General features: G+C 36.1%; 1 pseudogene; it reads left to right on the top strand.

Moving 5' to 3' along the window:
- The first annotated feature begins 9,403 nt into the window (after positions 1-9,403).
- Positions 9,404-11,635, top strand: LOC128190833 (macrophage-expressed gene 1 protein-like; annotated as a pseudogene).
- Positions 11,636-16,538: the final 4,903 nt, after the last annotated feature.

Below are 16,538 nucleotides of genomic sequence, written 5' to 3' on the forward strand. Positions count from 1 at the left end.
TCATTCAACACCAGCAGCTGTCAAAGATGAAATTGGTCTTAGCGGCTGGAGGGTTTGCAAGAAAATGACAACATCTCACTCAATCTCATAAAGAGAAATATCAATACTGATATCACTCCAGTTGGCGAAAAAAGCAATAGAAAGACATGTAGCGCAGGTTATGCTTGCAAAAGCAGCCAATCCACAAATGTCCTTGTGAGTTATTTATGACTTGGCCAATAATCAGGTTGACAAATCTCGGGCAAATGCTAAAAGTTAAAGTATACAGTTTTTAATGATAAAGTGAAGCATGACATTTCTAGTGTTGAAACTTCATTTGAATTATCAAGTTCTTCACTATTCCACGTGTTAGTTGTAGTAACTAATATTATTTTATAGTTTGAGAGGGTCAAGGGTTCTAAAAATATCAGCAACCGGGTTCTACAACTAAAAACACTCTATTGAGAAATACATTTAAATGCACGAGAAAGACAAGAGCTACTGGTATCAGTATATCTCTAGGTCAGGAAAACTCCCTGTTATTTATGGGAGCCAAATTGGACCATCATGACCATTGAGAGAAGATTATTGTTGCACCATGATGTTGCTTCACAAACCAAACTGGAGAAAAAATAGTGAGGTGAAGAGTTGCACAAAAACATGAGAGGAAGCATTTTGAATTTTTCATCTTCAGAGCCATGTCCAAATTTCATCAGGGCAGATGATATGGCCAGGCAGCGTGAAGCTGAAAATTCAGAAGTGGAACAAAACTGAAAACTCACACACCCTGAATTATAGATGGATCTCCTCGCACTATAATTCCTTATTATGATGATAAGAACCCAGAGTTTGTTTTCGATGAAGGTGGACCGGATTGTGATTGGAACTTTGAAAGCACACCTTACCCTTGTTTACCCGAGTTTATTGAAAACCTCATTGTGGAGAAAGTCAATACTAGTACCTCTTCGTTAAATCTCCTGGTGGATCTCCTCTGTCTATAAACAATTTTCAAACCTTAAGGGCCTTGCTTACAATTTATGTCTTAGAAATCTGAAACAATACAAAACTGTTCCTTTAACCTTTGAGAATGATTGTTGCATTACGGAACCTTTTCAATCAAACAAGGCAGTGCAAGGTCTTTGTCCCACTTGTAACATTGCTAGTCTAATTTAAGGAGCCACTTTTCAAAGTATTCTCTAAATACATGCAGGACCTAAATTTGCAAAAGAAATGGCTTCTACTGTACGTAACACATTAAAGCAAGTAAGATAGGGTATTTTCACAATTCGTTGATGAACGTTCCCTTGTGGGTTGTTTTATCTAGGATGGATGGAATATATGTGTCGATATTGTATAAAGTCTGGATTTCAGTCTTCATTATCATGGTGCCCTTCCAGAAGTTGTATTCATGGGTGATGATATTCAGCAACCATCAGTCTCTGATCCCTCTGTATATACTATATGCCACTGCGATATTACAGTTTGTCCCCGAACAAACGTTTCAGCTTCAAACTTCAAAAAGGGGGGTCATGGTCAATGTTAACTTGACAGAATGACACAAAATGGTTTATTTGTATTCCCAACCCATGCAGATGGATGGGAACACAAATAAACAATAACTTCTGAGAGCAAAAGAAATTTAGGCTATTGCAAAAATACAAGCTAACTAGATACGATCTCGTTACGAGTAACGAGTAGGTCTTCCGTTCAATTTTTAAACGACACGATTAAAATATCAATAAAATTTCTGAATTCCACCTCAAACACTCCCTTTCAGATAATGTATACGATTGTCAATATCCTTTAAAATGCATAACAAAGTGTTTTGCTTTTTCACATTTTGCATATTAAAGATTTAAGAGTTTAGTCCCCTAAAATCAATAATTACGTCATCAATAGGTGTGGCAATGCGTTTTACAAACTGCTATAGTTATGATCAAAAACTTTGTTTCTGTAATGCATAATAAAATCTTTATGGTTTTTAAGGTATATAAAAAAGACTTTACGAGTGGCTTGGCCCCTAATTTAAGGGTCCAGCCCCTTTTTCTTGAATTCGGTCGAAAGGTCTCACAAATTCTAACATTTTTTGTTATTACACGTATCTAAAAGTGTTGATCATATTTGAGATACAAATGTTTGAATATTTAAGGGGCCAGCCCTCTAGATCCTTAATGGGGACAGATATTGGTGTTTTGATTGATGGAATCGATTAGAATTATCAACGCAAGCATTTTCTCTTTTACAAAGCTTAACAAAATATGTCTCCTTCTCTAGATATATTGTCTCAAAGTTTAAGTACTTTGGCCCCTAAAAATCCCTAATTACGTAATAAATGGGCGTGGCAATGATTTTTCCTGATAGATATTGTTACGATCAACAACTTTGCTTCTATAATGCATTACGAAATCTTTATCATTTTTAAGTTTCCTGTAATAGAGTTAACGAGTGTCTTGGCCCCTAATTTAAGGGGCCAGCCCCTTTTTCTTGAATTCAATCGAAAGGTCTTACAAATTCTAACATTTTTTGTTCTTACATCTATTAAAAATTGTTTATCATTTTTGAGATACAAATGTTTGAATATTTCAGGGGCCAGCCCTCTAGATCCCTAATGGGGACGGAAATTCGTGTTGTGATAAGTGGAATCGATTTAAATCATAAATTCAAACATTTTCTCTTCTACGATGTCTAACAAAATATTTTTACTTTTCTAGTTATATTGCGTCAAAGTTTAAATACTCTGGCCCCTAAAAATCCCTAATTACGTAATAAATGGGCGTGGCAATGATTTTTTCTAATAGATATTGGTACGATCAACAACTTTGCTTCTATAATGCATTACAAAATCTTTATCGTTTTTAAGTTATTTGTATTAGAGTTTATAAGTGTTTTGGCCCCTAGATAAAGGGGCCAGCCCCTTTTTCTTAAATTTGTTGGAAAGAACTTTCGATTATCTACCACTTTTGTTATATATGTCTTAACAAAATATTAACTGATAAAAAGATACAGATCAAAATGTATGAAGTTTTTGATGCAAAATTCGTATCCAATTTTCGAGCCTAGGCGAGCTCAAAGGAATGGCGCCAGTGGCGCAAAAAAAATACGTTCTGCACATCTTCAAACTATGGTCTACCTATCCTGAAAATTTCATATTTATATCTCTTATAGTCTCTGAGTTTATGTCTGCACAAAATGGGTCGTAAAAACTTACAAAATCGGCCGTAAATCGGAACCGGAAGTGACGATTTCAAAATTTCAAAAAACTTCTAGAATTATGACCACTGGCAATCATCTGTGAAAAAATGGTCGAAATCGGCCAAATAGTTTTCGAGATATCGCGTGCACAAATTTTGTGGAAAAAAATAATAATAATAATAATAAGAAACAGTACGAAAACAATAAGGTCTTCCGTTGGAAACGGAAGACCTTAATTACCATGGTCAACAGTGTAAGACAGCATCCTCTGGATCTGATAATGGTCTAGACGCCGTTTCACAGAAGCATCGTAAATTACGAGTTACGACATACTACTTAAGTACTTTTTCTCAAGTATTACGTACGTCCTTAGTTAAGATAGTTTCACGAAAGGTGCGAAGAAATGACGTAAACATTCGCAACTTAAGAACGAAGTAAATGTACCGAAAGTTTAGACAACATGGCAGACGGCTTTATTAAAGCTATTAAAAAAGGAAAGAAAGAATTTAAAAACTGTTCAGCCAGAGAGGTAGAAATCCTTGTGGAGGAAGTTGAAGAGAATAATCCATTTATTCTTGTCCCCCCCTCCCCCCAACACTGACACACACAACGATGTAAACACCAAGCACCGAAAGAATAATTGCTGGAAGGATTCTGTGGCGTGTATGTATTGAAAATATTTTGCCTTTATCGTGTATAACATCATATGCACGTTGGTAGTAAATACCTAAATTATATAACGTCAAAGTGCACATGACATCACTATTTATTGTGACGTTATCATAAGTAAAACGTCTACAATGCTATGTTTATCTTTGCATTCAGTCTAGAAAAACCAGCAAAAGATGGGTTTTTGCTCTATCTGACTTAAAGATTAAACTAACCACAATAAATCGCGACAATTGGTGCCTTGACCGTAGGAGAACATATGCAAAATGGATGTATCCAAATTGAAGACGATGCGTTAAGGGCATCCAGTTGTAAGTAATTTAAGAATCTTGAAGAGATTTTTTAATGAAGATGAGAAAGGGAAAGCCGAAATGATCAGGGTACTTGAGGAGAAATGGTACACATTATAGAAAATCAACAACAAGATCTTACAAGAATTAGTCAAAGAAGAGGAGATACAGACGAAGACCGAAGATTCAGACGAGTACATGTTAGAGTTAAGAATGAGCAAAAAGTGCTTTATATAACAAGACCGTAGAAAAATGTCATCAATCTACCTCCCTACATTTAAATGTGAATGCACCGCAGTTTATTCTAAGTCATGATTCGGTAGAATTTAGCTTAGGAAACACCAAGACTCATAGCCATACATTTCCTAAACTACTAGTAAACCTGGCAATTTTTTCAGGAGTACATTTTGGGATTGCTATAACACAAGTATCCATGGGAACAACTGTTTATCTTATGTAGAAAATTAAGCTTCCTTCGATCGTTGTTGTGTGGAGAAGCACCTTGCATTGCGCCATGATTTAGTTTAACCAATTAAAACTACAAACAGGCATTAAATGTCTTTTTTGAAAAATATGGCCAAAATCACAAAACTTTAAATGCGCATACACAGGCTCTTAGCAGATATTTGGAAGAACATTAGATTGCAACTGGGATTTAAACTCGTTGAGAAGAGCAATTGAGAGGGAACTTGGCGTTAAAGATGATGGACATGCTAGCAGTCCGAGATCAAGCCAGGAATCCTAGGAGTTCATTCCAACAGCTAACTTTGTTGCACGGTCAAGACATAAGAAAACAAACAAGCCAGAAACTTCTGTAAAAAATGTTTGTTCTGTAATGGGAACCATTCACCAACAACTTGCCATATCATCCAAAATTATGATGCGAAAATATCGATCATCAAACAGAAGAAAGTCTGCTTCAATTGTTTCGGAAAACACAAAGTAGAAAGCGAAATTCAGTGACATTTCAAGTACAGGAATTGTAAGAAGCTTCATCACACGTCAAGTATTTGCCACAATTCTCAATTCTCATAAAATTCCTTAGAGAGAGACCTGTTACAAATTCCGGGAGCACGAAAACCAAACAACCACATTAAAGAGAGCAGTCATTCCAGCTTCACTCTACCCTCACTAAAACTGCTGTGGCACCAATTTGGTATAGAAATCAAGAAATCAGTTGTAATGTATTTGCTAGCTACTAGCCACCGTCTAACAATACTTTCAGTACTTTGATTTATTTTGTTACAATGGGAGTGGACACAAGTTCCAAAACAGATTTTTGTCAGCATAATGAAGGCCAGTTATACATCAAAATAGATACAATATCAATTTTTTTATCATACAATATCGTAAAGTTTCTAATACATTTACATATAACACATATTTAAAATAAAATTAAAAAGTAAACGCGTTTTTAATATCCTATGGATTATTTAATGAGAAAGACCAGGGCATTCAATATCAATGCGTTGTCACTTACTTACTGGCAGATGAGTAGTCAAAAATTCTCTCTCTCTCTCTCTCTCTCTGCGTATCACCACTTTTTAAAAGTTAGCTGTTGCACGAATTGAATAGTTTGTGCAGGCACGTAGCATCAGGGGGACCAGCCCCCCCCCCACCCCACACACACACACACACTTTTTTCTCGCAGCAACTAATTTTTTAAATTTACATATAAAAAATTGAAATTAAAATCGAAATTTTTTTTTAATCATAATGGTGACCACGCCCCTTAAATATTTGCAGAAAACTTTGTTTTCTAAACATAATATACCGTTTTGCGCTTCTGATGTAAACACGACACTAAGATATTTATATTCATTTGTTGTGTTAATTATTTGGTGTTTGTAATAAAATTTTATTTAGCACAGTCACGGGTTTTCTTTTAGACATAAATACATGAAACAAAATTGCTAACCTTTATCTATTTTTTTCAGTAACTGAATTATATTCATGAAATAAAACATAGGTAATCACAGATTACAAAGCTCACCGAGACGAGGCATCAACTTTATGAGGCATCACCTTTAAAACCACCTTTATCATATGATATGAAAATCATAGTTAATGATCTTGGATATTCATGGATACTGTTTTGACACAATATCGTATATCATATGTAAAAAAATTGTATGATAATCCTATGTTCATTTCATACATTATTATAAGATACAATGTTTATCAATACAATAATATAAAATATGATATTGCATCCAATGATACTTACAATATATATCATTTAATACAACATAATACTGTAATAAATATTGATGCAATATGATTTTGTAACATATAATATGACATTGTATCGTGTTATACATTATTGTATTTAATCACATAATACAATATCATAATATCTAATATAAATACAATATAGCATTATTTGATACTATATCATATCACATAATACATCACAATATTGTAACATATGATATTACATTGTATAATATAGTATAATTTTGTATTGTATGATATTGTATCATATTTGATACACAATATTGTATCATATGATACAATATAATTTGAGAAAACATTGTTTCATATCATATGATACAATATCATCTGATACAGTACGATATTATATAATACAATATCATTTTATACAATACCATATCATATGATACAATATCATATTATACAATATCATATTATATGATATCTTATAATATCATATAATACAATTTCATGTATTATATAACAATATATTATATAAACCAATATCATATTATACAATATTGTCTCATACGATATGCTATAATTGTAATATACAATATCGTATCATATGATACAATATCATATATTGCAATATAATATGAAACAATATCATTCGATAAAATAATATATTATACAATATCATATTCTACAATATTGTATAATAATATACAATACTATACATAACAATATCATAATACAATATCATATAATAATGTACAAAAAAATTGATACAATATCATATCATATCATATAACTTTTTACAATATAATGTATGATATTACATTGTATCATATAAAACAATAGTGTATCATATCATAGAATACTATATCATAGGAATCATGTTAAATCATTTAACAACAAACACATCTATCAAGCAGGTTTGAGTGAGGTAGGAGAATTTTTAGCATCCTTGATAATGGAGATCAGGCTCTGCATCTGAAGCTACCTCTGCAATTCATTTATATTATAGTTAAATCAATTATGCAAGCTATTATCTATAAAACATGTAACCTGTTCCAAAAAACTAAACCTCATCCAGCATCCGAAACCTATGGCTCAGATTCAGCATTCAAGCCTGTCAGATGCATCAGTATCATGAGATGCATCATCCCTGCAAGTTTGGTGATGTAAGGACCAGTAATAACTAAGATATAATCATCAGAGGGCACCTGCTCTAAAAACTTTAACCAGCTCTTAAAACCTTAACCTCATCCAGCATCCGAAACCTATGGCTCAGATTCAGCATTCATGCCTGTCAGGTGCATCAGTATCGTAAGACGCACCATCCTTGCAAGTTTGGTGAAGTTAGGACCAGAAATAACTAAGATATATTTTTTAGCATCCTTGATAATGGAGATCAGTCTCTGCATCTGAAGCTACCTCTGCCATTCATTTATATTATAGTTAGATCATATATGCAAGTTTGAAATAGTGCTATTACCTACATATATTAAACATGTGACCTGTTCCAAAAAAACTAAACCTCATCCAGCATCCGAAACCTATGGCTCAGATTCAGCATTCAAGCCTGTCAGGTGCATCAGTATCATAAGACACACCATCCATGTAAGTTTGGTAAAGTTAGGACCAGTAATAACTAAGATATGATCATCAGAGGGCACCTGCTCTAAAAACTTTAACCAGCTCTTAAAACCTTAACCTCATCCAGCATCCGAAAACTATGGCTCAGATTCAGCATTCAAGCCTGTCAGGTGCATCAGTATCAAAAGACGCACCATCTATGCAAGTTTGGTGAAGTTGGGACCAGTAGTAACTTAGAAATGGCTATCAAAGGGCACCTGCAACAAAAACTTTAACCTGCTCCAAACACCTTAACCTCCTCCAGCATCTGAAATTCATGGCCCAGATTCAGCATCCAAGTCTCTCAAGTCCATTAGTAGGTCCAGATGCATCATTCATGCAAGTTTGGTGAAGATAGGACAAGTAATAAGTTAGATACTGGACCTGCAACAAAAACTTTAACCAGGTCCGGACGCCGACGCCGACGCCGACGCCGAGGGTATAGCATAAGCTCCCCCCGACTTCGTCTCGGTGAGCTAATAAAAATTATTTTATCAATAATTGATTTTTTTCTTTATAATTCTCAATAATGTTCGGGTTTTTCTATTCAGGGGAATTCAAACATAAATCAGATTGATATCTAAAACGAAAGTACGTAAGAAATATAAGTACGATACTGTTATAAATATAAAGAGGTACATGGTGAACATTGTCCTCTCAGTGAACACTGGTATGTAACAGTCAGGCGTATTGATACTGTTATCTACTCAATCTTCCGGCTTGTAAACATTTACTATTATAATAGCGATGTTTTATATTGGTGTACATTGAAATACAGTTAGAACAATCAAAGATCGTACGATTGAATATAAAAATGTAAAATTTAAACAAACCAAGCTGGCGCCTCAATTTGGCGTCATTTGTATTATGGTTTTTTTTATAGTACAAAATCGATACGTAGTGTTATCACAGGCAAAGACATTGGAAAATTTAAATATATTTACTTACACCATATCGAAAGTCGCAATCATGTTAGGCGGTCGTGTACTGCTCCTATACTCTGTCCCGAGTTTTTGCTTCCACCACTTTTTGCTTGATATTTCAATAATAGTAAATACCTTTGTGCTCAAACTACGTTCATCCACTAATATAAAAAATGTCCAGATTATCTGTTTTGAAACGCCCCCTCGACCGCTTCAGGTTTCAATACACATCCCGAAATTGAAAGTCTACCGAGATTTTGCATTGCAACAGCCATTAATAAGCCCGGATGATAATGTTAAAAAATTGCGCGATGTATTCCGAGTGTATTCCGAATGGAGAAAAGATGTAAACATTCCCCATTATAAATCTCCGTAAGGAATCTGTTTTCGTTCCTGTTAATTTTTCTGAGTGGAAAGGGATAATTGTTCAATGAAGATATCTTGGATATATTCCCTTTTAACGATTTCAACTGCATTTCTTTCACAGGTATGTGTAATTTTATTAAAAATTATCAAAAAGCGATGGAAGCAATAACTTGGGACAGACTATAGTTTTGGTGACCATAGAAATAACGAGCGGAACCGAAGTGGATGGAAAACCAAAACCCCCACCCCCCGTGAATCCTTTCACCCCCGGGGACTCAAATTGGTGCGCGTTTAAAATGGGCGGGAATGTGGCCCGTTTTGAGGTGCTTCCCGGCCTCGGCTGGGACAATCTCCAGAATAAGGAGGCCGGGATGCTGGTCCAGTACAACTACTCGGAGTGTCGGACGACGGACGACGGTCGGTACCTGATTCCTGATGGAGTCTTCACGGTCCCCCTCAAATCCAGTCAGTTAGAGGTATTCGGAGAACTGTTCCAGCACTGGAACAACTTTACATCAACTACTTCCTCTTCCGTCAATGTGGAGGCCGGACTACACCTTGGATCCTTTGGAATCAGCGGGAAATATTCTCACGAGTCGGAAAGCGTGCGTAAACACCAAATAATGGACAGGTCCGTGACGACGAGGGTACAAGCGCGGTACGCTCGCTACTCCGCCCTCCTACAGCCCGACACCCCCCTAAACCCGGCCTTCAGAGACCGACTCCGAAACATCGCTTACTACATACAAACAAACAAAACCAACATGGCCCGATACCATAGTCAACTGTTAGTGCGGGACTATGGAACTCACGTCATTTCAAGCGTGCAAGCGGGTGCCATCATCTCTCTGCTTGACCAGATTAAGACGACGTTCAGTAACAGTTACAGCATGGATCGCCGACAAGTCGTGGCCGCGGCCAGTGCCTCGTTTATGAACGTGTTTAACGTCGGCGCCGAGTACAAACACAGCACGTCTACTGAAGTCATCGACTAGTATCTAGGGAATCGAACACACTCGGTAATCAACGCGATCGGTGGACCGGTTTTCCAACCGAACAACTTCACGCTGAATCAGTGGGCCTCTGGTCTGAGCGGAGACCTGGTAGCGGTAGACAAGTCTGGATACCCTATCTACGAGCTGATTTCCGCCCAGACACTTCCGGAACTCCCGCCTTCCATCCTGTTTCCTTTGATCCAAACCGTAAAAAGCGCAGTGGAGGAGTATTATAAATTTAATATCTACAGAGGGTGTACCGATCTGGACTCGCCCAACTTTAGTTTTATTGCGAATGTGGACGACGGTACATGCGAAAGTCCGGAAACCAACTACAAGTTCGGGGGAGTTTATCAGCAATGCAAACAGTCGGGGCAACTCAGTCAGAATCTCTGCAACGGACTTGTCCAGAAAAATCCTCTCACTGGAGCTCAGTCGTGTCCGAGCGGCTATGAGAGCGTTCTACTGAACGAAGGTACAAGATCCGCCACCGAAAGCCGGAGAAGTTGTCATCATTGTGGATTTTTGGGACTGAGTCACTGCTGTGACAATAACAATGTCTACGGGAGCGCTAAATATCAGTCATTTTGGTGCGTTGCGCAAGATCACGTGAATCAGCAATCTGGATTCCAGTTTGGCGGGATATAGTCCCGCGGGTGTCCCCTCTATTTCCACCCCCTGAAACTCGGTCTCGGTATGCAGGTCTGTGTCAGTGATGATTATGAGCTAGGGTTTCGCTACTCCGTACCTTTCGCTGGTTTGTTTAGTTGTATGACCGGAAATCCACTCGCCGTTCATCAGGATACGTCGTTTAAAAATCCAGATATGTTGCAATCTCTCTCCTCTTACCCTAAAGCGTCGAATAACTGGCCACGGGGTTGCCCGACTGGGTACAGCATGCACTTAGCGACGATAGAAAACTCCTGTGAAATCAACTACTGTGTGAAAGCTAACGCCTTCTCCGACAAAGGACTTCCGCCCGTCAGACATCCGCCATTTATGGATCTGCCGGGAAATGCCTATGTAGATTCTGGAATTTCCGAGGAATACATGATCAGCACGGGCGGGGAGACTTGGACCGACTTGACTCTGGCGAACCAGCCCAATTCCGCGGAAGAAGCAGACCGCAGGGGCGACTCCCAAGGGAACGAAGACGGTCTCTCTTCCGGTTCCACTGCAGCCATCGCCATAGTGATCACATTGGTTATCTTGGCAACCGTAGCCATGGTTACGGTCATGTATAGAAGACATCAAAGGTTAAGACGCCCGTATCACAGACTGCCAAACCCTGAAACTGGTGCTGAGAATCGGCGAGAATACGAAGCGACTGGACACACTGAAGACTCCCCCCAAACAGCGTGAGCGGACTAAATACACAAAGTCCTGGCCAAGGAGTACTGTCCTTTTACAAAAATTTAGATGATTAGGGAACAAAATTTATTAATGAAAATTGATTGTCATGTACAGACTTTGATTATATAATATAAGAAGGTTGCTAACTTCGTCCATCTAGAACCAACGGAAGTAAGGGTTTATCGCAAGGAAGATAACTCGTAACATATTTTTATTTTCTCTTTTATGTCTTCCACTGTAATACACCCAGTATGAGTGCTTTCTTTTAGATTTTCCAAATCCCAAGACGATAAAAAAGTTTTCGCGGCTTGATTAGAATTCATACTTCTTATGAATTGTACTTTTTTCGAGTTTGCCATGCAATTTCATAAATCTCTCAGAGTTATCTTCCTTGCGATAAAACCTCACTTCCGTTGGTTCTAGATGAATCGGTTCAAAACTTGCAATTTGTCGGTGAAAATTGTCCTATTTACCTAATAAATGTATTTACACGGGCATGGCATGCAGATATTCAGTGAAGAGAATTATCGGGCTACGACATGAGGTCAATGTTTTAACTGGTAGATGTAGTTTGTATGGTGGCATATCTCTGCCCCTTGTATGTCAACATGCAACATAACTATGTTGACATGCAAGAAAACTGCAATCAAATAAGAGTTTAAAAAATCTCAAATATCGTCAACATGTGACATCCAAGATGCTAGATACGCTACCTCTTGATGTCAACATGCAACTTATTTATGTTAATTAACATGCAACTTCTTTATGTCGACATGCAACTTATTTATGTCGACATGCAACTTAGTTATGTTAACATGCAGGATAAATATGTTGACATGCAACATATTTATGTCGACATGCAACTTAGTTATGTTGACATACAACTTATAAGTTGCATGTCAACATATTTATCTCGCATGTAAACATAACTAAGTTGCATGTCAACTCATTTATCTCGCATGTCAACATAATTAAGTTGCATGTTGACATAACTAAGTTGCATGTCAACTTAAATAAGTTGCATGTCGACATAAATAAGTTGCATGTTGACATTTATAAGTTGCATGTCAGCATATTTATCTTGCATGTTAACATAAATAAGTTGCATGTCGACAAAAAAAGGTAGCATCCCTGGATGTCACAGGTGGGCGATATTTGAGATTTTTTGAGATTTTGTATAATTCTTATCTGATTGTAATTTTCTTGCATGTCAACATAGTTATGTTGCATGTTAACCTATTTATCTTGCATGTCAACATATTTATCTTGCATGTCGACATATTTGAAAGATAGATAGATAGATAGATATGCCACCATAAGTTTGATAGTACATGTACATTTCAACAAATATTTATTGGCAGTGCCTCTCGGCTGGCAGACGAAGTTAGAAACATATATGTACAGAGGGTCTGATTTTTTTCCCCAAAATTGTTTGTTTTATGTAATTCTGGGCAATGGATGAATAAATTAGATGAGAAATATGTCATAAAAGGATAATTTAATAAAAAAGAAAAATAAAGTCCCGGGGTCTATATATTGGGGCCGGGGGGGGGGGGGGGGTCGATCCTGTCCTCAAGCACCTGTGAGCTGATCGACACTGTTTTGTCATTTTTGCTAAATCCTAACGTATTAAAAACAATTTATTAAGGAAAATGGCCTTTCTTCTTCTTGGGACAGTGTAATAATAATACTAAAGTTGTACAATTTGAAGATTAAAAAATAATCGAGAACCCGACCCCCCCCCCCCCCCCCCCGTAAAAGCTGTAGGTTTTATTTATTTTTGGCTCACCAGAGCTGAAAACTCTTCTTCTCGAAAAGCAATCAGCCAAGAAATTTCTTCACAGGACGCCCAAATATTTGGTTGCATAAAGAAGAGAAAAGTTGTTTTTTAAAGCGCTAAGCATAGCTGCAGCGCTTTTTTGTCGCCAGATTTCTAAACCTACTTCCACTTTCGTTTTCGCGTTTCCTATATACCGCCACCTACTGGCGGATGCTGGAGAAGTCGTATCATGGAGAAGTCGTACTATGTAAAAATCATAACTATGCAGTAGGGGGAACTTAATTATCTTCAAGTTATCCTGCATGCAGATGCATTTGTTCCTCCAGTATTAAATTAACAATAAGTTTCATTTAAATGTCATTATTATAATTATATCGGATACGGGTGCTCCAAAAGCCATGTCATAATGATTTATTTCGAGAAAAAATGGATGTTATATGCATTAAATTGTGTTTTATGTGTTTAGTAATAATTGGAATAATTGTACAATATCAAGGTTTTGAGTGTTTTTAAATGTAATGTGTTACAGTTATGAACACCATGTTTTATATAAAAATGTAGAATTTATATATATAAAATTTTTCAATTAACACCGGGCCCTTTTCACGATAATTTGTGCTGCTTTTTATAAACATTATTTTAGGCTTTGTTTCCTGTATGCAATATTTCAGAAATATTTTTCTTTCAATTTGCATTGATATGTAATTTTATAATTATCCAAAACCAATGATTTGATTATTATTTATGAAAAAAATAAAACTGTCGAGTTACTTGAAATACTACAGTAAATATATGTAATAATCTTTATAAAATGATACCAGCTTACCTCGTTTAATTTGCAAATATGATTTTATTAATGATTTAATTTATGTGCAGTATGGACAAATTACGCATTAATAAAAACACTTAGTAACAGTAAAAATGTGTAAGATTCAAAATTGCTATGAATTAAATATAACTTTTAGATATTTAAATGAATTCGCTTATTATGTGATACCCATTATATTGGTATATATGAAATAAAACTTCTTGCCAATTTAATATTGCTTGATAACGTCGAAAATATACTAAAAGTTTTCTATCTGAGTTCAATTTTTCTAAAAGAACCCGTACCCTATTACATGGCTACGGGTTTTCTTTAATACGACCTCTGTTACGCTGGTGAAAACAGTTCTTCCATCCAATGGCAACTTCTCGGGTTTTTCCGGCAGACCTTGTATGTATTGCAGGTGTCACTACAGTATTAAAGTTTACTATATATCCCTACCATAAATGCGCATCTTTAGATACAAGTTAAAAATTCAAAACAAACTTCTGCGAAAATCTTTTTGATATTTTTTAAAACAACACTTCTTCTCCAATTTAGTATCTAAAACACAAGCAAGGCACGAGAGTTTTTTTTACGTCGAAGTTACACGTGTGCTTGAAAAGCACAAGACCACAAGCCAAGAACTTATCACCCCTCTTCCCATAAAAAACAACACACATCACAAAAAATGACCTAGCTCGCATTGTTTCAAAACGTGAATAGTCAGACATCTTACACATTTTTTTTTTCATCCATAAAAAGGTAGCCCCTGTTGCAGGCGGAAACGGCCCAAATTCGAAGGAGAATTCGGGAATGGTTTTGCCTCAGCTAGGTTTAGACGTGAACCTAGTACGGTGAAATACTGTTGTGACATCTGCATAGGCGTCCATGACAGCATCCTTTTAATAAAACTTGTTAAAAACACGATACTTTTTACGTCTGATGAGATGTGAGCTAGACTTCATCAAATTCAATGATATACCCTAAAATAAACCTCAGAAGAGACCGTCTAGTTGATGCTTAAATGAAAAGAAGCGACTCCATTTTGATATTCTAACATCAGGTAATGTGAATACATTAGGGGTCTTTGCATGGTGTATTGCAAAAAAAGGCTGGAAATATTGTTCAATTACCAAATCTTATATTTTGAAGAATAAGTAGCATTCCCTGCAAGGCAGATCTGTCTTTATTTTCTTCACAAGAAGCACGCACTCTGCAGCTCTGCTAAACAGTTGCGAAATCACTTTAAAACTAACAAGCAATATCATTATAAAATTACTACAAATGATATCGATTTCCAGAAATTGCTAAAATTTTAAAATCAAGCATTTTTTCAACATGGCTTAAGGCAGACTTTACAGTCAAATGGATAACCATTTATGCTTACATTTATTGCGAAATGCTTTTATTATGATTTTTTAAAAAGTCTGTCATCAGTATTTTGTTTTCATGTAACACGACAACATGCATTAATCATTAAAAAGAATTATGCATTCTATAACTGAGACAGATCCAAATTCTACATCATTTCTGAATTCTGAGTAAGTGCATTTTTCTCAATAACGAGCAATATGATTCTTTACATGTATTTTCATATCAATCGATATATTTTTAACACTTTCTTCCCGACTTAGCGCTTTTCAGTACTTTCAGTACTTTGATTTTCCTTTTGGCCTTTTGGTTGACCCCGCAAAGGGGAACAACTTTTGCAAAGTGTGGATTGGACTATTACACACTCTCTGATTCAGAAGTACATGTAAAATAGTATATATCAACTTTATTAAATTCATTTTCAAGGACTTTTGAATTTCGTTCATAAAATAAGAATTTTTTTTTGTTCGATGCTTGTTTGTAATCCTGTCCAATCCATGGTGCTAAATTTTATTTTCTTTGTTTTTTAAAATGTTTTAAACACATTGTCATGCACACATTAAGGAAAGACCTGCAAGTTGAATTATTATTTGGACCATGATATAAACAGAAAGTGCAAGGGTGGTCTGCATGCATGCACATGGCGAAAACACTACTGGCCTACGTCATTTTTTTCATGCAGTTTAGATAATGTAACGTTACGTAATATTAAACACGCCCATTATGGTCCACGGGCCTTCTTTATGTAAGTTTCTCATTTTGTTTATATAGAGAAGACCACATTAAGTCAACGGCATATCGATCAATCAGTCTGTAGTTAGAGGTATAGAAAAAAGAACATCTTATTAAATACGAATAGATTTTCGATTGATCTATCTAAAATGTCTTAACCGGAAAGGGTCTTCTGCTCACTTCCTGAAATTTAAAGGTAACAGAAAGAGTGTGTGCGGTACTCATTTAAATCACTTTTTCGTCAGACAATAGTCATAGACAGTTAAGCATAAATGAAAATATTCC

Source organism: Crassostrea angulata, chromosome 6 (genome assembly GCF_025612915.1).
Source record: "Crassostrea angulata isolate pt1a10 chromosome 6, ASM2561291v2, whole genome shotgun sequence".
Lineage (NCBI taxonomy): Eukaryota > Metazoa > Mollusca > Bivalvia > Ostreida > Ostreidae > Magallana > Magallana angulata.